The sequence below is a fragment of the Mustela putorius genome, unplaced genomic scaffold, assembly GCF_011764305.1.
Source record: "Mustela putorius furo isolate JIRA1106 unplaced genomic scaffold, ASM1176430v1.1 tig00000151_pilon_pilon_pilon, whole genome shotgun sequence".
NCBI lineage: Eukaryota > Metazoa > Chordata > Mammalia > Carnivora > Mustelidae > Mustela > Mustela putorius.
The window spans coordinates 17,460,794-17,485,267 of NW_025421296.1; the positions used below are offsets into that span (position 1 = coordinate 17,460,794).

The 24,474-nt window shown below is 36.8% G+C and overlaps 1 pseudogene; it reads right to left on the bottom strand.

Moving 5' to 3' along the window:
- Positions 1–10,264: 10,264 nt before the first annotated feature.
- On the bottom strand, positions 10,265–21,500 carry LOC101686078 (annotated as a pseudogene).
- Between the last annotated feature and the right edge of the window lie 2,974 nt (positions 21,501–24,474).

Below are 24,474 nucleotides of genomic sequence, written 5' to 3' on the forward strand. Positions count from 1 at the left end.
GGCATGGGAAGCAAGGGCAAAAATGAACTATTGGGATTTCATCAAGATCAAAAGCTTTTGCACAGCAAAGGAAACAGTTAACAAAACCAAAAGACAACTCACAGATTGGGAGAAGATATTTGCAAGTGACATATCAGATAAAGGGCTAGTATCCAAAATCTATAAAGAGCTTAGCAATTTCAACACCCAAAGAATAAATAATCCCATCAAGAATTGGGCAGAGGACATGAAAGACATTTCTGCAAAGAAGGCATCCAGATGGCCAACAGACACATGAAAAAATGCTCCACATCACTCAGCATCAGGGAAATACAAATTGAAACAATGAGAAACCACCTCACACCAGTCAGAATGGCTAAAATTAACAATTCAGGAAATGACAAATTCCAGTGAGGATGGGGAGAAAGGGGAACCCTCCTACACTGTTGGTGGGAATGCAACCTGGCGCAGCCACTCTGTAAAACAGCATGATGTTCCTCAAAAAGTTGAAAATAGAGCTGTCCTATGACCCAGCAATTGCACTATTGGGTATTTACCCTTAAGACAGAAATGTAGTGATCCAAAGGGGCATGTGCACCATAATGTTTATAGCAACAATGCCCACAATAGCAAACTATGGAAAGAACCTGGATATCCATCAACAGATGAATAGATAAAGAAGATTTTACTCACTTGGCTTTTATTCCCATATAATATAGTTCAACTGATCTATGAAATTTTCAATACTTTCCTTGTTACAAAACTTACTAAACAACATAAATTTATTTAAATATTTATCTTAGTTTAATAATGACAGAAAAAATGAATCTAAGGCAGCTATCTTGGGAGGGAATGGTAGAATGGTAATATTTACTCAATTTCTGAATAATTTAAAACTAAATATGATTTGATTGGAGACAAACTACATGAAGCTATTATTTCTTTTTTAGATAAGCATTATTCTTTTGGAGTGTATTTCTAAATGTAGAAAGCAGAAATAAATTGCAATAATTAAATTGCAATAGAAATTAATTGCAGTAGATAATGATATCTATCTAATGGTAGATAATGATATTCCAAGTAAGGCAATCAGTAAAGATTTGGATGATGTCAGCAATTTTACATAAATATCTCTTCCACTTTAAAGATCATGTTAGGAAAGTATGTTCTAATTTGGAAGAGGTAAAAGGATATTTCAAAGTTGAAAAATAAATATCCCTCAAACAACAATAAACCAAGAGTAGATGTAACATATTCAGTTAGATGCTTTCTTTTACTAAACAATGAAATGGAAGTATTAATAGGCTATATATGTTAACCAAGGCAATATATACTAGGGTTATAAAGTAACACAAATATTCTGGGAAAGAATGTGCAAATTGGTACTCTCTCCTTCAATCAGGTTACAGGAGAAGACATGAAATATGACTCACTTCCTTAAGCCTGATTGAACTGTCCATTAAGAAATTATCTTTGGAGCCCTATGGAAAACTGTATGAATATTCTAAGAATGGCTTTTTATATTTTGGATGATTAAATTTTGTGAAAGATTTGTTTCAGATGAAACTTAGTATCTTAGCTTATGAAGATAATTGTATATGAGCATCAAACAGAACACTGTTCTTTGTGTAACAGGGACTGAAGGCAAGCTTATAGATGAAGTTAGAAAAATTATTTTATTATTTTATTGATTGTTTCCTCAAAAATATATACATTTACTGCCTATAGCTTGCTGAATAGTATTTGGTGCTGAATATGCAGGGGAGAGTAAATCAGTCATATTCAGGCCCTTATAGTTGAGTCAGAGCATGAGCTTTTTAACAAATTCATCATTCAGCAATAAATATACATTTACAAAATGGTATCATTGCTATGAAATTCAATTTAGATTGCAAAATCAGTAAGTTGCTCTTTGAGAATGACATATAGTTTGAAAAAAAAAGTAACTGATGGGACTTCATTTTGTGAGAATGTAGGAAAGCCTATTACAGGAAAAAAATATAGGATTTGTGGAATTCCAAGGTTAAGTCAGAGTTTCTTATAGTCCCTGAAATGCATAACAGGCTAAGTGGCTACTAAGGAGCTGATGAGACACAATGAGATCAATCACAACTCCAGCATCATGATAGGGATTGTGAACATTAACTCTATTAATTGGAAAATCAACATTATTGTAAATTTTCATCCACCAACAGTCACAGATTTAGAGTAATATTTATTTTTAGGTGTTTGTTCAGACATGTGTATTTTTAATACAACAGTGAAAAACCATAATTCAATTGTACACACAAATCAAGTGTGTGTGTGTGTGTGTGTGTACTCTATGAGATGGATTGAACTGAAAATAAGAAAAATTATAAATAATCTCTTTCTCAAGAAAGCACCAAGGTAAAGTGTATTATTAAAAACTGTAATTATAAGGGGGCGCCTGGGTGTCTCAGTGGGTTAAAGCCTCTGCTTTCAGCTCAGGTCCTGATCCCAGAGTCCTGGAATTGAGCCCCACATCGGGTTCTCTGCTCAGCAGGGAGCCTGCTTCCTCCTCTCTCTCTGCCTATGTGTGATCTCTGTCTGTTAAATAAATAAATAAATCTTTAAAAAAACACAAAAAAACAAAACAAACCTGTAACTATTTGTGGAGATAATCCCACAATGGAATTTGGCAAATTATACAAGCATAGAACTGTCTAAAAGAAGAAGTATCACTGGGATAATTACCAAGATTCCTTTTCATCTGATATTACAGAGCATGTTTCATTTTGGCGAAAATGTTGTTATTATTAAATAGATCAAGCCTCAGTCATCAAGTGTGTGTTCTTTTAGTTTTGAGAAAAATATTGATATAAATTCTAAGGGAGAATTCAATATTAATTATAATGTATTATCTCTGTAATTGATTTACTATTTCTTTATCAGAATTTCAAATATTTAAGCAGAAAAAGATCAATTACAAGAAAATAAACATCCTCTGTACCACCATTTACATATTCAGTTGGAAATTTTACTTTCTGGCTTCTAGCTATACCTAAAATATTTTATGATGTTCTCAGTTTGGCCATCACTCCCCACCTAATTGATTTCAGTTCAGTTTTTGCATATGTGCATATAATATACATACATTCATACATGATCTTATACTTATGAATGTTTAATTTGTACATTTAAAATTTTATCTTAAAATATGCACATATCATGTTATGGGTATTGTGTACTCCTAAAATTCATACACTGAAGTCCTAACCCCTACAAACATCTGAATTTGAACACAGGGTCTTCCAAGAGCTACTAATATTAATATTAGGTCATTAGAATGAGTTTTAATATCTAATATGGCTGGTGTCCTTTTAAGGGAAATTAGGACACACTCAGAGAGACCATGTGAAAACACAGAAAATGGCCATCTACATACCAAGAAAAGGAGATGTCAGAAGAAATCAGTCCTGTTGGCACCTTGATCTTTGACTTCTACAATTGTGACAAAAAATTTCTGTTGTTTAAGCCACTCAGTCTGTGGTACATTGTTATGGCATCCCAAACTAGTATATATTTCATTTCTTTAAAAAATATTTTTGTCATTTTTAAAATTTTATTTTTTTATTTTTTATATTTTATAAACATATAATGTATTATTAGTCCCAGGGATACAGGTCTGTAAATTGCCAGGTTTACACACTTCACAGCACTCACCATAGCACATACCCTCCACAATGCCCATAACCCCACCACCCTCTTTTGACCCCCCTCCCCCCAGCAACCCTCAGTTTGTTTTGTGAGATTGAGAGTCTCTTATGGTTTGTCTCCCTCCCAATCCCAACTTGTTTCATTTATTCTTTTCCTACATCCCAAACCCATGTTGTATCCCCACTTCCTCATAAAGGGGAGATCATATGATAGTTGTCTCTCTTCAATTGACTTATGATCATATGATAGTTGTCTCTATCCAATGGACTTATTTCACTAAGCATAATACCCTCTAGTTCCATCCATATCATCGCAAAGGGCAAGATTTCATTTCTTTTGAAGGCTGCATAGTATTCCATTGTGTGTACACACACACACACACACACACACACACACACACCACATCTTCTTTATACATTCATCTGTTGATGGACATCTAGATTTTTCCATAGTTTGGTTATTGTGGACATTGTTGCTACAAACATTTGGGTGTGTGTGCCCCTTTGGATCACTAAGTTTGTGTCTTTAGGGTAAATACCCAGTAGTGCAAATGCTGGGTCATAGGGTAGCTCTGTTTTCAACTGGATCCCTGGGTGGCTCAGTTGGTTAAGTCTCAGACTTGATCTCAGCTTTAAAAAATTATCTAAAGAAAACTAAAAACTGAAGAATCTGTAAGTGAGATGGAAAAATATTTAATAGTTATCATTGGCACAGTAGTAGCATTTATACAATAGTTCTGTTTAAATCACCAAAATTTGTGTATACATTTTAGGTATTTATGCACCATACATAAAGTTTTCTAAATGTATTGGATTTTTACTTTTACTAGTCAGTATCAATTTGTTTTATGGTTAAACATGATACAAAACTAAATAGACTTTCTGGCAATTTCCTGTCTGTATATACATTTCCAAATCCATTTATTTATTAATATATCTCCAGAAAGAACTGAATATGTTTAATCTTATGTAAATATATAGGTGAGATCAGATTATGTTGCAATGCAAACATACCAAACTGTTGATTTTGGAACATTTTTCCATCCAACATTTTACACAACTCTATGCCTCTAAAAGTTGAATATTAACAGGTGACTGTGGCCATTGCTGCTATGAACATTGGGGTACAGATGGCCCTTCTTTTCACTAGATCTGTATCTTTGGGGTAAATACCCAGTAGTGCAATTGCAGGGTCATAGGGTAATTCTATTTTTAATTTCTTAAGGAATCTCCACACTGTTTTCCAAAGTGGCTGCACCAACTTACATTCCCACCAACAGTGTAAGAGGGTTCCTGTTTCTCCATACCCTCTCCAACACATGTTGTTTACTGTTTTTTTTTAAATTTTGGCCATTCTAACTGGTGTAGGGTGGTATCTCAACATGGTTTTGAATTGAATCTCCCTGATGGCTAGTGATGATAAACATTTTTTTTCCTGTGTCTGGTAGCCATTTGTAAGTCTTCTTTGGAGAAATGTCTGTTCATGTCTTCTGCCCATTTGTTGACATGATTATCTGTTCTGTGTGTTTTGAGTTTGAGGCGTTCTTTAGAGATCTTGGATATCAACCCTTTGTCTGTAGTGTCATTTGCGAATATCTTCTCCCATTGTGTGGGTTGCCTCTGTGTTTTTGTTGACTGTTTCATTTGCTGTGCAGAAGCTTTTGATCTTGATGAAGTCCCAAAAGTTCATTTTTGCTTTTGTTTCCTTTGTCTTTGGGAACATGTCTTGAAAGAAGTTGCTGTGGCCAATGTTGAAGAGGTTATTGCCTATGTTCTCCTCTAGGATTCTGATGGAATCCTGCCTCACATTGAGGTCTTTTATCCATTTGAGTTTATCTTTGTGTATGGTGTAAGAGTATGGTTGAGTTTCATTCTTCTATACATAGCTGACCAATTTTCCAAGCACCATTTTTGAAAAGACTCTTTTTTTTCCACTGTATATTTTTTCCTGCTATGTCAAAGATTAGTTGACCATGAAGTTGAACGTCCATATTTGGGCTCTCTTTTTGTGCCAGTACCATGCTGTCTTGCTGATCACAGCTTTGCAGTAAAGCTTAAATTCAGGCAACATGATGCCCTCAATTTTGTCTTTCTTTTTCAACATTTCCTTAGCAATTCGGGGTCTCTTCTGGTTCCATTCAAATTTTAGGATTGTTTGTTCCAGCTCTATGAACAATGCCAGTGGAATTTTGACTGGAATGGTATTGAAACTACAGATTGCTCTAGAGAGTATAGACATTTTAACAATGTTTATTCTTCCAATTCATGAGCACGGAATGGTCTTCCATCCTTTTGTGTCTTCTTCCATTTCTTTCATGAGAGTTCTATAGTTCGTTGAGTACAGATCCTTAACCTCTTTGGTTAGGTTTATTCACAGGTACCTTATGGTTCTTGGTGCAATAGTAAATGGAATCAATTCTTTAATATTCTTTTCTATATTTTCATTTTTAGTGTATAAGAAAGCAACTGATTTCTTTACATTGATTTTGTATCCACCACATTACTGAATTGCTGTATGAGTTCTAGTAGCTAGGGGGTGGAGTTTTTTTGGGTATTCCATATAATGTATCATGTCATCTGTGAAGAGAGAGAGTTTGACTTTTTTTTTTTGCCAATTGGAATACATTTTCTTTTCCTTTTTGTTGTTTGACTGCTGTTTCTAGGTCTTCTAGTACTATGTTGAACAAGAGTGCTGAGAGTGGGCATCCTTGCTGTGTTCCTGACCTCAAAGGGAAGGGGGTCAGCTTTTCTCTATTGAGGAGGATATTCGCTGTGAGTTTTTCATAGATAGATTATATGAAGTTGAGGACTGTTCCCTCTATCCCTATACTTTAAAGCGTTTTAATCAGGAATGGATGCTGTATCTTGTTAAAAAAAATTTTTTTTCTGCATCAATTGAGAAGACCATGTCTTTTTTCTCTCTTCTCTTATTGATTTCTTCTATCACACTGATTTGCAAATGTTGAACCACCCTTGCATCTCAGGGATTAATCCCACCTGGTCATGGTGGATAATCTTTTAATGTTTTGTTGGATTCTATTAGCTAGGATCTTGTTGAGAATATTGGCGTCTATATCCATCAGGGATATTGGTCTGAAATTGTCCTTTTTGGTGGAGTCTTTGCCTGGTTTGGAGATCAGGGTGATTCTGGCTTCATGAAAACACTCTGGATGTTTTCCTTCAGTTTCTATTTTTGAAACAGCTTCAGGAGAATAGGTATTACTACTTCTTTGAATGTTTGGTAGAAATCTCCAGGGAATCCATGAGATCCTGGGCTCTTGTTTTTTGGGAGGTTTTTTGATCACTGCTTCAATCTCGTTACTAGATATTGTTCTATTCAGGTTGCCAGTTTCTTCTTAATTCAGTTTTGGAAGTTTATAGGTTTCCACAAATGCATCCATTTCATCTCAGTTGCTTAACTTACTGGTATATAACTGGTGATAATAAAATTTCTGATGATTCTATTTCTTTGGTGTTAGTCATGATCTCTCCCTTCTCATTCATAATTTTTTAATTTGGGTCTTTTCTCTTTTCTTTAGGATTAGTTTGGCCAATGGTTTATTAATCTTATAGATTCTTTAAAAAAAATAGCTTCTAGTTTCATTGATACAAAACTTGGATGGTCTGTCTATTACTGAGAGTGGCATGTTAAGATCCCCTATTATTAATGTATTCATATCAATATGACTCTTTATCTTGATTAACAGTTGTCTTATGTAGTTGGCTGCTCCCATATTGAGGGTACAAATATTTACAGTTGTTAGATCTTCTTGGTGGATAGACCCTTTAAGAATGATGAAGTGTCCTTCTGTATCTCTGACTATAGTCTTAGTTTAAAATCTAATGTATCTAATATGAGAATTGCTACTCCAGCCTTCTTTTGAGGCCCATTGGCATGAAAGATGCTTCTCCATCCCTTCACTTTCAGTCTGGATGTATCCTCAGGTTCAAAATGGGTCTCTTGTAGACAACACATGGATGAGTCCTGTCGTTTTATCCAGTCGGCAACCCTGTGCCATTTTGGGGGAGCGTTTAGGCCATTCACATTGAGAGTGATTATTGAGAGTTACGTTCTTATTGACATTGTGTTACCTGTGAAGTTCTTGTTTCTATAGATTGTCTCCATAAATTTCTGTTCAATGACACTCTTGGGTTCTTTCTTTTTCTATAGAACCGCCCCCCACCACCCATTATTTCTTGTAGTTCTGACTTGATGATCACATACTCTTTTAAGCCTTGCCAGTCTTGGAAACTATCTCTCCATCCATTTTGAATGTCAGTCTTGCTAGATAAAGTATTTTTGGCTTCATGTTCTTCTCATTTAGTGCCCTGAATACATCTTGCCAGCCATTATGGGCTTGCCAGGTTTTTGTGGACAGGTCTGATGTTATTCTGATGGGCCTTTCTTTGTAAGTAAGGGATCTCTTCTCCCTAGCTGCTTTCAAGAACTCCTGTTTAAAATTATGGTTTATCATTTTCATAATCAGGTGTCTCAAGGTCTTTCTGGATTCTATGATCTTGGGGGCAGGCCTTTCTGCCTCTAGGACATGAATGCTGGTTCCATTCCCCAGACTGGGAAAATTTTCATGGAAAATTTGTTCAACTATATCTTTTAGTCTTCTTTCTTTCTCCTCCCCCTCAGGGATCCCAATAATTCTGATGTTGAAAAGTTTCATGGCACCATTTGTTTCCCTAATTCTGTTTTCATGGCTTCTAAGATATTTGTTCCAGGCCTCCTCCTGATCCTTTTCCTCTATCATTTGTCCTCTAGATCACTAACTCTATCTTTTGCCTTGGTTACCCTAGCTTTTAGAGTATTTAGATTAGTTTAGATCTCACTGACAGCATTTTTAACTTCTTCCCAGGCATCTTTCAGTTCTGCTCCTAGAAGAGATTCTATATTGTCATTAATAGTTTTCTCCAACGTAGACATTGCCTGGATGATTGTTAGCCTGAATTCCCTTTCTGATATACTGTTTATGTCCATATCCAATAGCTCTGATGGAGACTGATATCCAACAGTCTCTGAATTTTTCCTCTGTTGGGCATTCTTCCTCCTAGTCATTTTGGTGAGAGATGGCTGAGGGGATGTGTAGCTGAATGTATCAACTGTGTTCCAGGCAAGGTGCACCCTGGAAGCTTCTGAGTAATCATGAGTCCCCAGTGGAAAGGGAGAAAAAAAGAAAAAAAGAGAGAGAGTTGGGGAAAAAAGGAAAAAAAGTGAAGGCCGAGCAAAATTGGGACCAAATGTAAGATTTTTAAGTTTTAGTTTATACCTAAATGTATAAACTAAAAGACGGACAAAAGTTAATGACAGAAGAAAGAAAGAACCTAGCCAAAATAAACCCCAATAATAAGATTTATATGATACCAGAACAGAAACAAATACATGGAAACACTGACAGAAAAAAGATGGGAGGGTGGCTATAAACCCTTGGTGTGGGCGAGCAAGTTTATTTTAATTCTTTCTGGGTGTATCTTGATATCTTTATTAAAGGATTCATCTTTTCAGAGATAAAGGGAGATTAAAACTGGTTTATATATAGGGGTAGTATTCATTATGAAAGAGGATTACCTTGAAGCTTATATCTATATACATATTTAAAAAACTGAAAAGAGAAAGAAAAACACAAGAATATGTATGAAAAAAGTTCAAGTTAAAAGGTTATTATGGAATATGTTGTATCAATCCTCTAGTTGTAATGGTAAGTTGGTTAAAAAATTAAAAAGAACAGGAGTAGTGACAATGAATTAAAAGTAAAAGTTGTATCTATGAAATATAAGGTTTTAGGGAAGTACTGGGAGCTTAATATTTTGTTTTCCCCTGATATTGGGGTTTTACAGTTTTATGGGGATCCTGTAGTGGTTGTCCTCTCATTCTTTTGGTTGGCTTTCTGGGGGAGGGACCTGGAGCATAGTTTTTCAGTCAGTCTTGTTTGGGTTGAGTCATTCTGTTCCCTATCAAGGGGCAATTTCTGTGGAAATTGGCTTTTCAGGCTTTTGTTCTCTGGTGGTTCTTAGTCTTTGGGGGCTTTTTGTGTTTTTTTTTTATTATTATTTTTTTTTTATTTTTGGAGGTTTATTGGAAAGCAAATAGCACCAAGACCTCCATCTCAGAGAGAAGCCTTAGTCTGCTCATCTCTGGGTGGTCTAGAACACACAGACTCCCCTCTGCACATTCTGCTGAACCATGATTCCTCCCACTGTCAGTGCATGTCCCCAGCCACTATCACAGGGGTTGCCAGAAGGGCCCACTTGTCCCTGCACCCCATGCCACTAAACCTGCAAGTGATATTGGTCCAGGCAGCCCACTTCCAGTGGCTGCCTTTGCTGGGACTGCTGTCTGGGGTCTAGAGTTCATGGTTTCAGAGATCATTCTCTGAGGGCTGAGAGATCCCCACCAGAGATAGTGCATGCTGAGTTCCTTCAAGCCCAGGCTGGTAGTTTCCAGACTCTTAGTCCATCCTAGAGACCACCAGCTAGCGCCTGCAGGGAGCAATCTCAGGCCCAGGTGTGGAGCGAGGTTGAGACCCAGGTCATGGAGTGCTCACAGAACACAAAAGTCTGTAGCTATAGAGAGCACAGGCTGGTGCCCACATCAGACTCCCTCAGTCAGGGGTGTGAATGTGCCCATTGAGTGGTGGTGCAAGCTGAGCAACCCGGGGTGCTCTGGGACCAGGAACTGGAGGCTCTGCTGCTACTCTCTCTGGCATGGGTGGTCGCTGGCAGTGGCTGTCTTGAGACATGGGCTTATGCCTGTGCCTGTGACCACCCAATTCCAACAGTTGCCCCTTAAGATCATTTGCTCTTTTTTAATGCTTTTAATCAGACTCCAAGTTAATGCTGGTCCCCAATCACAGGGCACATTTTATTGAGGGTATTACTTTCCAATGAGTCACTTCAAATGGCTCCCTCCCTCTTCTATTTATCCTCCACTATCAGTCTAAGTGTTCCCACACCAGTTTACCTTTCCACTGGTATCTTCTGCCCCCATAGAAATCCAAAAGTGTATAATCCTATATCTCATGCTGATTTCATGGGTGTTCAGAATATTCTGGTAGATAATTAGCTCACTTAGGGGACCAGTTGAAACAGATCTCCTACTTCTCCACCATCTTACCCCTCCTCCTCTCCATCTGTTTTATTTCTAGGTATTGAGGCTCCAGGTTTTAAAAAGGGACTATTTATTGAGACCTCTTAATCTCCCAAATCTTGTGTTTGGGTTGGTTACATTAAATAAGAGAAAAACACTGTCAATTGGAAATATGTGGAATACATGTGGAATGATAGAAGTTTCCATTTAGCCAGAGTTGGTAATCTTTTCTCTTGATGCATGTGAAAAGCCATGTAGAAATGTATTACTCCAATCAATTTTCTCATTACTATAATAACAGAGAAATGGTTGTGAATGCTTCAAAACAAAACAGAAAACTTAAAATAAATGCTAACTGAAGGAAAATGGGAAAAATTGTTTTTGAGTGCATTTATTCATTTGCCAACTTGAAAAAATATCTATAACATCTACATATTTACTGACTTATAGCAATGGTAATTTTCTGATTTCTTTTCCTTTCTGAGAGTTTTTTTTTTTTTTTAAGTCTAAAAGCCAGGAAGTTGCAGAAGTTGAAATGGAAGAGAAAAACATTGACAATGGATTATCTAAAATTTCCTCTTCCCAAATATCTAAAGCATATACCACTGCTTTCAGTGTAGCTTGTGAAGCCCCAAAATTCTGACTTCTCTTCACCAGTCTGAAATAAGTCCAGTAGGGATTGTATTGGTGAGGTACAAATTCTGTTCCTTCTAGTATAATAAGAAATTAAATTCTTTCTTTATCAAATTCCACCTTGGTTCTAAATTGTTTTATTTATTCCTTATAATATTTTCACTTTCCAATTGGTCTTACCAAAAGGCAAATTATCCATGTGCTGAATTGTCACAGTAAACAGTTGTCACAATAAACAGTTCACAGAAACAGATAACAACGCAGGCAAAGACTCCATTCCTTAGAGGACTTTGGAATGGAGTCTTTGCCTGCGTTGTTAGCTGTTTCTGTGAACTGCTTATTGATAACAGTCCAGAATTGTGACCAAATATTGGGTGAAGGTCCTTTTTCTTCAGATCCTTTGCTGGAAAAAACACAGTGTCTAACTTTTTGTTTTGGTTGAGATGCAGTGCTATCAGATTGACATTAGAAACTTGTACTGTTGCTTATAGCTTATATGGACAGTGGCTTACACTTAGTTCTTCAAAGTCATTTTCATTTATTATTAATTTATGTTCATGAATGTCAAGAATGCATCACTGTATATTTTTATATAGAGGTAGATTCATAAATTTTTGCTTTATGTCATTTTTATCTGGATTTAACTTGGAAGATACACTGGTTGTTTCTCATCTAGTCCTCTCAATTTGCTTGAAGGTTAAGGGATGCATTCTGAAATAAACACAAACTTTTGTTCAGGTTCCTGGATTTCTTTATACAGGAAATGTGGCTCAATTACTTTCCTCTGAAGGCTTTCAGAGGAATATGTTGCAATTCTAGCTTTTCTTTTGGTTCAGATTTTTTTTTTTTCAGAACAGTTGCAATAATAGGAAAAAGGAATTGAATACTGTATTTTATTATTTCTTTTTAGGCATGTCCCTTTAATGTTGCCAAAGTCAAAAATTAACTTAGGTACAATATCATCAACAACTTTATAGTGGTTACTATGTGCAGTTTCTGTGTTGTTCACTTGGAAGATGAGTTTCAAGAGCTTCATATTTCTGCAATATTTTCAGTATCCTTCTTTCTTCTCTTTCAAGTGGCATTGACTCAGGATTCCACCACACTTATTGCCATGTGCTTGAATTCTGAGTTTGCTTTTGGATGCTTAACATCATATCTATCAAATGGACTGAAAGCTTCTGAAGAAAAGTAATTTATAAAAGGCAGATCAGTCAGCTAATGATGAAATGGTCTATAAAGTTGGTTTGTATCATCCACCTTTACAAAAGGTTTTTTGAATATACCTGTTCTTGCTTTCTGGGTGCCAATATCTACTCTTTTCCCCATAAATATGAAAAATTTTTACTTCTCATGATACAGCATTTCATAATATACTATTTGAAGGAATAACATCATAGTCCTTGTAGCTTTTTCAACGAATGATTTTCCTCTGTTCAAACACACTGAATCTGGATACTTAATAGAACTTCCACCATGGGTGGGATGAGGTGAAGTGGTTTGTACAGTATACACAGATTCTGGACTTGGTACAGAAGAAATTCTTCCCAAGGTTTGTACAAATTTAACATCCTTCCTCCCCCCACCCCGTTTGTATGTATGCATGTATGTATTTATACTTATTTTTTTAATTTTTAAAAATATTTAATTTAATTTATTTGACAGAGAGATCACAAGTAGGCAAAGAGGCAGGCGGTAGGCGTGTGTGTGCGGGCATCCCACTGAACAGAGATCCCAGGGCCTGAGATCATGACCTGAGCTGAAGGCAGAGGCTAATCCACTGAGCCAACCAAGCACCTCTATACTAATTCATTTTTTAAAATTTAATATTATTTTTTCTGTGTTCCAAGATTCATTGTTTATGCACCGCACCCAGTGCTCCATGCAATATGTGCCCTCCTTAATACTTACCACCAGGTTCACCTAACCCACCACTTCCCTCCCCTCCAAAACCCTCAGTTTGTTTCTCAGAATCCACAGTCTCTCATGGTTCATCTCCCTCTTCTGATTTCTCCCAATTCACTTTTCCTTTCCTTATCCTAATGTCCTTCATGTTATTCCTTATGCTCCACAAGTAAGTGAAACCATATGATAACTGACTCTCTCTGCTTGACTTATTTCACTTAGTATAGTCTCCTCCAGTCCCATTATGTTGATACAAAAATTGGGTATTCATCCTTTCTAATGGAGACATAGTATTCCATTGTATATATGAACCATATCTTCTTTATCCATTCATCTGCTGAAGGGCATCTTGGCTCTTTCTACAGTTTGGCGATTGTGGCCATTGCTGCTATGAGCATTAGGGTACATATGGCTCTTCTATTCACTACATCTATATCTTTGGGGTAAATACCCAGTAGTGCAATTGCAGGGTCCTATGGTAGCTCTATATTTAATTTCTTAGGAAATCTCCACACTGTTTTCTAAAGTGGCTGCACCAACTTACATTTCCACCAAAAGTGTAAGAGGGTTCCCCTTTCTCCACATCCTCTCTAACACTTCCTTTATATTTGGAATAAGATACCTGACATTTTTGCTGAGAAATTTTTCAACTTGTCCTCAGAAAAGGTGTCCTCTGTAAAATAGTTGTCCCCAATGTGGCTTTATATAGATTTTCATGATTTGTTACTGATTTTCATATATTTTAAAGACAGTCTTTTTTCTTTTTTTTTTTCCTTTCATTTTGACCTTGTCCTCTGTTGTGAATCCTCACAGCACCATACTTCATGGCAACTGCTGAGTACCTATATGTTGGGTCCAGAGAGGGTGTCATGCTAGACCACCATGAAAACACTGCTCCTCAAGGCAGATTTACTGGCATTTGCTTCTCACCATCTATAGACTACAAGTAGTTTCCTAACTTTGATAATTCTATTTTATGTTAAAAAATTCTTTTTTTTAGGAAAAACATACTGAAATTTTAATTAAGGCAAAGGGAAAGCATGCCTGCAACTTATTTTCGAAGGCTTAGAAAAAAGAAATAGAATTTACTTGATAAATAGGTTAGATAGATAGAATTAGATAAAATGGTAAAGCACATATAAAATTTTAACATTTGGTGAATCTGGGTAAAATATATTGAAATTCTTGGTGATATTTTTGCACATTTTCTGTAAATATGAAATGTTAAAAAGTTTAAAACAAGGGTAATGTCAGAGAAGCTGGTGATTTTTTTTACTACTCATTCTAAAGTTTATTCTGATGCAATATTTAAATGAAGCAGGTAATTTTTTTAATTGTAGGATTTCTCATCACAATTATTTACTCTAAAAAATTATCTGATTTAGTGCAAAGGCAAAAAACATAAAAGAAACAAATAAAATAAACCTAATGTAAATTTCAGTACCTTTTCCCAATAACATCCCAACTATTTTTAGACATTCTTAATTATAACACCCCTATTGCTCTTCATCTGTAGATATTTTATTTGTATATCCATCTAGTAAACCAAACCAAAACAATGAAACATAACAACAACAAAAAATTACATAACTTCCCTCATTGTTGTTTCCATTTTCAAGATAACTGAAATTTATTATGTACAACTGTATTTTTAGAAAGTGTACGTGTTGCTATGCTCTGATTTTTTTTTTTTATTTTATTTATTTGACAGACAGAGATCACAAGTAGGCAGAGCAGCAGGCAGAGAGAGACAGGGGGAAGCAGGCTCCCCATTGAGCAGAGAGCCCAATATGGGGCTTGATCCCGGGACCCTGGGATCACAATCAGAGCTGAAGTCAGAGACTTTAACCCACTGAGCCACCCAGGTGCCCCATATGCTCTGATTTTTTACAAAGGTTGATTTTCAACCCAATTGTTTCCAACACTACTAATTTATATAATGATATAGAATCAGGGATTTAAGTGGAACAGATATGATTAGATATTACCACTCCCATCATATCTGTAAGTTGAATGTTACCTATTTTATTTATTTTCTATTTTAGTGTGCAATAAGCCATTGGTAGTTCTGCAGAAAAAGAAAAGAATTCAATTATATAACCTGTAATGAATTAGCACTTTTAAATCATTGTTTCAATTGAGTTCACATGTCCTACACTTTAAACTTATTCTTAATTAATTCTTATATTATTTGAAATACACAACAGAAGCTTTTGTAATTATCAGAACCACCATATAACTGTCCCTGAGATTTCTTCTTCCCTCTGTGTATCTTACCCTTCTTAAAGGCGAAAATAAGTAACTTTCTAAAGGAAAGATCCAGTAATCATTCTCTTCTTTAAAAGTTAAGCTGGAGTTATGATATATAAGCCTTCATTTTATATTGTATAATTTAGAATACTTTTATAATATGAAAGGAAAACATAAATTAAATAATCTGACAGATCTGTTAATAACTCATCTTCTTTGAAAGAAGGTGTTTGATTATTGGTGTTTGATTTTACAGAAATCAATTTGATTTTATAGAAACACAAGGTGTTTGATTATTAGTATTTGATTTAACAGAAAGAGCATGAGATATAGCTACAGGTATGTCTAATCATATATTCACAGTTTTATTCTAAAAGAAGTCATAAACCCTTTTGTTGAAATCTGACAGAAATAAGTCAATTATAAGGTTCAGATGTGAAATGTAGATATTGTATCTCTATAGTACTCCTCGATGTGGTATTCAGCCACTGACATTAAGCAATCTGTCATTTTCCTCGATCATCAATATCCCACCTGCAGCTGACAGTTGCTGTCAGAGAAGCCTAGAAACAGCTGCTTCCTAATTATGAGGAATATGAATAGAGAGATGTAAAAAAGTCTAAGCTGAATAATTCTTGGGGCTAATAAAAATCTGATTGCTGTGGTAGAAAGCAACAACCAAGTAAAATTTGGTGGAGTACTTTTTAAAAAGGTTCGCCCACACATGAAGAATCTGCTGTCTATGCCCTTTGTAAGGGTGTACTTAGATACTCTTATAAATGTTAGGTAGATATAACCAGATTATAAAACCTTTTAAGAATTCTAGTTTAGGGACACCTGGGTAGCTCAGTTAGTTGTTTGCCTTTGGTCATGATCCTGGGGTCTTGCAATTGAGCTCCCCCACCCCCTGGTCATGGGAGCCTGCTTCTATGTCTCCTACTTCCCCTGCTTGTGCTTTCTCTCTCTCTCTCTGTCATATAACTAAATCTTAAAAAAAAATAGTGTAATAGAAATGTATGCTCTCCAAGAAAAATTTTGGGACTCCTGGGTGGCTCAGTCAGTTAAAAGGCTGCCTTAAGTTCAGGTCATGATCCTGGAGCCCTGGAACCAAGTCCCATTGGGCTCCTTGTCTGCATGCCACTACCCTGCTTTTGCTCTCCCTGATAAATAAATGAAAGAATAAATAAATAAATAAATATTTTAAAAAAATAAAAGAACATTTCAAAAATGTTTCTTCCCGATTTTTCATTTGTTTAATTTGAAAACAATGGATTAAACACTTTATTTCAACAAGGTGATGGGCATTTATAGGTATTATTGCCTATAACTAATAAAAAAATAATTTTAGCAACACATTTCCCCCTTATTAAATAATTTGCCTATTCACAATCACTTTTCTAAAAATTTTTAATTTATTTTTTACGTTTCTTTTCAGTGTTCCAGAATTCATTTTATATGTACTACACTCAGTGCTCCATGCAATACATGCCCTCTATAATACCCACAACTAGGTTCACCCAACCTTCCACTCTCTGCCTCTCAAAAACCCTCAGATTATTTTTCAGAGTCCACAGTCTCCCATGGTTGGTTTCCCCCTCCAATTTCCCCAAATCCCTTCTCCTGTCCATCTCCCTATGTTCTCCATGTTATTCCTTATGCTCCACAAATAAGTGAAACCATATGATAATTGACTCTTTCTGATTAACTTACTTCATTCAGCATAATCTCTTCCAGTCCCATTTATTTCGATACAAAGCTGGGTATTCATCCTTTCTGATGGAAGCATAATCTTCCATAATATCAATGGACCACATCTTCCTTAGCCATTTGTCCGTTGAAGGACATCTTGTTTTTTACCACAGTCAAATGACTGTGGCCATTGCTACTATGAACATTGGGGTACAGATGGCCCTTCTTTTCATTACATCTGTATCTTTGGGGTAAATACCCAGTAGTGCAATTGCAGGGCCATAGGGTAGCTCTATTTTTAATTTCTTAAGGAATCTCCACACTGTTTTCTAAAGTGGCTGCACCAACTTACATTCCCACCAACAGTGTAAGAGGGTTCCCCTTTCTCCACATCCTCTCCAACACATGTTGTTTACGGTTTTTTTAATTTTGGCCATTTTAACTGGTGTAGGGTGGTATCTCAACATGGTTTTGATTTGAATCTCCCTGATGGCTAGTGATGATAAACATTTTTTTCCTGTGTCTGGTAGCCATTTGTAAGTCTTCTTTGAAGAAGTGTCTGTTCATGTCTTCTGACCATTTGTTGACATGATTATCTGTTCTGTGTGTTTTGAGTTTGAGGCGTTCTTTAGAGATCTTGGATATCAGCCTTTTGTCTGTAATGTCATTTGTGAATATCTTCTCCCATTGTGTGGGTTGCCTCTGTGTTTTTGTTGACTGTTTCGTTTGCTGTGCAGAAGCTTTTGATCTTGATGAAGTCCCAAAAGTTCATTTTTGCTTTTGTTTCCTTTGCCTTTGGAGACATATCTTGAAAAGAGTTGCTGTGGCTGATATCAAAGAGGTTATTGCCTATGTTCTCCTCTAAGATTCTGATGGAATCCTGCCTCACATTAAGGTCTTTTATCCATTTTCAGTTCATCTTTGTGTATGGTGTAAGAGTATGGTTGAGTTTCATTCTTCTACACATAGCTGTCCAATTTTCCTAGCACTATTTTTTGAAGAGACTGTCTTTTTTCTACTGTGTACTTTTTCCTGCTTTGTCAAAGATTATTTGAAGATAGCACTGAGGGTCCATATCTGGGCTCTCTACTCTGTTTCACTGGTCTATGTGTCTGTTTTTGTGATGGCTTGATGATCACAGTTTTGTAGTAAAGCTTGAAATCAGGCAACGTGATGCCCCCAGTTTTGGCTTTCTTTTTCAACATTTTCTTAGCAATTCGGGGTCTCTTCTGGTTCCATGCAAATTTTAGGATTGTTTACTCCAGGTCTTTGAAAAATGCTGTTGGAATTTTGATTGGAATGGCATTGAAAGTATAGATTGTTCTAGGCAGTATAGACATTTTAATAATGCTTTTTCTTCTGATCCATGAGCATGGAATGGTCTTCCATCTTTTTGTGTCTTCTTCAATTTCTATCATGAGTGTTCTATAATTCCTTGAGTACAGATCCTTTACTTCTTTGGTTAGATTTATTCCCATGTATCTTATAGTTCTTGGTGCTATAGTACGTGGAATTTATTCTCTAATTTCCCTTTATGGATTTTTATTGTTAGTGCATAAGAAAGCAACTGATTTCTGTACATTGACTTTGTATCCTGCCACATTATCTAATTGCTGTATGAGTTCTAGGAGTTTGAGGGTGGAGTCTTTTGGGTTTTCCATATAAAGTATCATGTCATCTGCAAAGAGAGAGTATAACTTTTTCATTGCCAATATTAGAACCTTATATTTCTCTTTGTTGTCAGATTGCTGTTGCTACGACTTCTAGTACTATTTGAACAAGAGTGCTGACAGTGGGCATCCTTGCTGTGTTCCTGACCTCAAATGAAGGCTGTCAGCTAGCTTTTCCCTATTGAGGATGATATTTGCTGTGAGTTTTTCATAGATAGATTATATGAAGTTGAGGAATGTTCTCTCTATTCCTATACTTTGAAGCATTTTAATCAGGAATGGATGCTGTATCTTTTCAAATGCTTTTTCTGCATCGATTGAGAGGACCGTGTGTTTCTTCTCTCTTCTCTTATTGATTTCTTCTATCACACTGATTGATTTGTGAATATTGAACCACCCTCGCAACCCAGGGCTAAATCCCACCTTGTCATAGTGGATAATCTTTTAAATGTACTGTTAATGTACTGTTGGATTCTATTAACTAGGATTTTGTTGAGAATCATGGCATCTATATCCATCAGAGATATTGGAATGAAATTCTCCTTTTTAATAGGGCCTTTGCTTGGTTTAGGAATCAAGGTAATGTTGGTTTTGTAGAAAGAGTCTGGACATTTTCCTTCAGTTTCTATATTTTGAAAAAGCTTCAGAAGAATAGGTATCATTTCTTCTTTGATTGTTTAGTAGACACATCAGGTCCTGGGCTCTTGGGAGTCCTGGGAGTTTTTTTGATCACTGATTCAATCTTATTACTAGATATTGTTCTATTCAGATTGCAAGTTTCTTCCCAATTCAGTTTTGGAAATTTATAGGTGTTCACAAATGGATGCCTTTCAACTCGGTTGCTTAACTTATTGGCATATAACTGTTAGATAATAAAATTTCTGGTGATTGTTTCTAATTCCTTGGTGTTAGTAATGATCTCTCCCTTTTCATTCATAATTTTATTAATGTGGGTCTTCTCTCTTTTCTTTTGGATTAGTTTGTCCAATTGTTTATTAATCTTATTGATTCTTTCAAAAAACCAGCAGCTAGTTTCGTTGATGCATTCTACTGTAACTCTAGTTTCAATCTTATTGATCTCTGCTATAATATTGATTATTTCCCTTCTTGTGTGTGGAGTTGCCTTAATTTATTTTTGATTCTCAAGTTCTTTAAGGTGTAAAGACGGTTGGTGTATTTTGGATTTTTCAATTTTTTTTGAGGGAGGCTTGGATGGCTATGTATTTCCCCCTTAGGACTGCCGTTGCCATATCCCATGGGTTTTAGACCAAAGTGTCTTTATTCTCATTGGTTTCCATGAATTGTTTAAGTTCTTTAATTTCCTGGTTGAGCCAAACATTCTTAAGCAAGGTGGTCTTTAGCTTCCAGGTGTTTGAATTCCTTCTGAACTTTTTCTTGCGGTTGAGCTCCAGTTTCAAAGCATTGTGATCTGAGAATATGCAGGGAATAATCTCAATCTTTTGGTATGGGTTGAGCCCTGAATTGTGACCCAGTATGTGGTCTATTCTGGAGAAGGGTCCATGTGCACTTGAGAAGAATGAGTATTCTGTTGTTTTAGGGTGGAATGTTCTATATATATCTATTAGGCCCATCTGATCAAGGTGTCGTTCAATGTTCTTGTTTCTTTATTATGTTATGCTTGTATGATCTATTACTGAGAGTGGCATGTTAAGATCCCCTACTATTAATGTATTCATATCAATACGACTCTTTATCTTGATTAACAGTTGTCTTATGTAGTTGGCTGCTCCCATATTGAGGATACAAATATTTACAGTTCTTAGATCTTCTTGGTGTATAGACCCTTTAAGAATGATGTAGTGTCCTTCTGTATCTCTGACTATAGTCTTAGTTTAAAATCTAATGTATCTAATATGAGAATCGCTACTCCAGCCTTCTTTTGAGGCCCATCGGCATGAAAGATGCTTCTCCATCCCTTCACTTTCAGTCTGGATGTATCCTCAGGCTCAAAATGGGTCTCTTGTAGACAACACATGGATGAGTCCTGTCGTTTTATCCAATCGGCAACCCTGTGCCATTTTGTGGACAGGTCTGATGTTATTCTGATGGGCCTTTCTTTGTAAGTAAGGGATCTCTTCTCCCTAGCTGCTTTCAAGAACTCCTGTTTAAAATTATGGTTTATCATTTTCATAATCAGGTGTCTCAAGGTCTTTCTGGATTCTATGATCTTGGGGGCAGGCCTTTCTGCCTCTAGGACATGAATGCTGGTTCCATTCCCCAGACTGGGAAAATTTTCATGGAAAATTTGTTCAACTATATCTTTTAGTCTTCTTTCTTTCTCCTCCCCCTCAGGGATCCCAATAATTCTGATGTTGAAAAGTTTTATGGCACCATTTGTTTCCCTAATTCTGTTTTCATGGCTTCTAAGATATTTGTTCCAGGCCTCCTCCTGATCCTTTTCCTCTATCATTTGTCCTCTAGATCACTAACTCTATCTTTTGCCTTGGTTACCCTAGCTTTTAGAGTATTTAGATTAGTTTAGATCTCACTGACAGCATTTTTAACTTCTTCCCAGGCATCTTTCAGTTCTGCTCCTAGAAGAGATTCTATATTGTCATTAATAGTTTTCTCCAACGTAGACATTGCCTGGATGATTGTTAGCCTGAATTCCCTTTCTGATATACTGTTTATGTCCATATCCAATAGCTCTGATGGAGACTGATATCCAACAGTCTCTGAATTTTTCCTCTGTTGGGCATTCTTCCTCCTAGTCATTTTGGTGAGAGATGGCTGAGGGGATGTGTAGCTGAATGTATCAACTGTGTTCCAGGCAAGGTGCACCCTGGAAGCTTCTGAGTAATCATTGAGTCCCCACCATAATGAGAGAGAAAGAGAGAGAGAGAGAGAGATAGAAAATCCACAGAGAGAAAGAGAGAGACTGAAGAAATAAATAAATGAAAAGAAGACCCAGCCTGAATGGACTCCAAAGTAAGATTTATAAAGTATACAAACAATAAGAGAAACAAAAAGACTGAGAAATGTAAGTGACAAGGAAAAAAAAAAAGACCTAGCCAAAATGAACCCCAGGTATAAGATTTATATACTACCATAACAAAAAGAAATACACCAAAACAGTGACAGAAGTAAAAGTTGGGAGGGTGGTTACAAATTTTCAGTGTGGTGAGGAAGGTTATTTTGATTCTTTCTGGGTGTATCTTGATATCTTTGTTAAAGGACTCAAATTTCCTGAAATAAAAGGGGATTAAAGGTGGTTTATTTGTAGGGGTAGTATTGATTGGGGAAAGAGGAGTACCTTGAAGCTTATCTCTATATGAGTATTAAAAAAAAGAAAAACAAAAGAATACTGCAAACAGATATATGTATTAAGAAAGTTCAAGTTAAAAGGTTATTATGGAATTTGTTATACTGAACCTCTCATTGTGATGGTATATAGGCTCAAAAATTGTAAAAAAATAAAAAAGAATGAGAACGGTGGGAATGAATTAAAAAAAAAAAAGTTGTATCTATGAATTATACAGATTTTAAGGCAATACCGGGAGGTTAATACCTTCTTTTCCCTGATATTGGGATTTTACAATTAGATGGGGATCCTGCGTTAGTTGTCCTCTTTTTTTTTTTTTTTAAGATTTTATTTATTTATCAGAGAGAGAGGGCGAGAGAGCAAACACAGGCAGACAGAATGGCAGGCAGAGGCAGAGGGAGAGGCAGGCTCCCTGTGGAACAAGGAGCCCGATGCGGGACTCGATCCCATGACGCTGGGATCATGACCTGAGCCGAAGGCAGCTGCTTAACCAACTGAGCCATCCAGGCGTCCTTTTCCTTTTTTTTTTTTTTTTTTTTTTTTGCTGGCTTTCTGGGGGAGTGGCCTGCTGCATGGTTTTCAGGCAGTCTTGCTAGATTTGAGTCTTCCTGCCCCCTTACAAGGGGCTTAGCTCTGAGAAAACCAGTATGTCAGACTTTTGTTCTCTGGAGGGTTTTTTCCTTTTTTTCTCTTTTGGCAGATTTTGGCAGTTCTTCAGGGGCTTAGAGGAGAGCAAACTGCACTCAGACATCTGTCTCAGAGAGAAGCCTCAGTCTATTCCTCTCTGGGTGCTCCAGAGCACATAAACTCCCCCTCTGTCACCTCCCACCAGCAGGGCACATCCCGAGTCACAGACTCTGGGGTTGCAGGTGGTCCTGCTTGTACCTTGGTGCTATTAATATGCAAGTAGTATTAGTCCAGAGAGCAGTGCTCTGATTTTCCTGTTGGCAGGTGCTGGGAGTGTTCAGACTCTTGCTGGTCCTAGAAAGCACGGGCTAGCCCCTGCACAGGCCTCAATCAGGGGAGGGTGTGGAGCATGACTCAGACCATGGTCACCCAGTGCACTTGCAGTGTTCAAAAAGCTGTGGTTCTAGAGAGTGCCACCTGGCATCCACAGCCGACTCTGTCATGCACATCACCACCCATATGCTCTCACACACACCAGTGGCTCAGGGACCAAGGCCTGGATACTTCACCACACTCTCTCCGGCAGGGCACCAGTGGTGGGCATCCTGGGTCTGTGTCCCCAGCTGCCAGTTTCCATGAACTTTCCCTTAAGATCTTTTGCTCTTTTTTGAATGCTTTTAACCAGACTCCAAGTTAATGATGGTTCTCAATCACAGGACACTACTGTGTTGAGATATTACTTTCCAGTGGGTCGCTTCTGGTGGCTCCATCCCCCTTTTGTTTATCTTCTGATATCAGTCCGACATTCCCACTCTGTTCCTATTCATCTTTACCTGCCCACTGGCATCTTCTACCCCGGTAGAGATCCAGAAGTGTATAATCTTACATCTCAGGGTGATTTCATGTGTGTTCAGAGTGATCTGGTTGATAATCAGCTCACTTTAGGGAATCAGTTGAAACAGTACCTCCTACTTCTCCACCATTTTTCCCCCTCCCTTCACAACTGATTTTGAAATATAAACGAGCTGGTATGGCATAAAAACAGACAAATAGACCAGTGGAACAGAGTAGAGAGCCCAGATATGGACCCTCAACTCTATGGTCAATTAATCTTCGACAAAACAGGAAAAAATATACAGTGGAAAAAAGATAGTCTCTTCAATAAATGGTGCTGGAAAAACTGGACAGCTATATGTAGAAGAATGAAACTCGACTATTCTCTTACACTGTACACAAAGATAAACTCAAAATGGATAAAAGACCTCAACGTGAGACAGGAATCCATCAGAATCCTAGAGGAGAACATAGGCAGTAATCTCTTTGATATCAGCCAGAGCAACTTCTTTCAAGATATGTCTCCAAAGGCAAAGGAAACAAAAGCCAAAATAAACTTTTGGGACTTCATCAAAATCAAAAGCTTCTGCACAGCAAAGGAAACAGTCAAAAAAACAAAGAGGCAACTCACAGAATGGGAGAAGATATTTGTAAATGACAGTACAGACAAAAGGTTGATATCCAGGATCTATAATGAGATTAAAATTAAAAGCACATTGAGATATCACCTTATACCAATTAGAATGGCCAATTAACAAGACAGGAAACAACACGTGCTGGAGGAGATGTGGAGAAAGGGGAACCCTCTTACACTGTTGGTGGGAATGCAGGTTG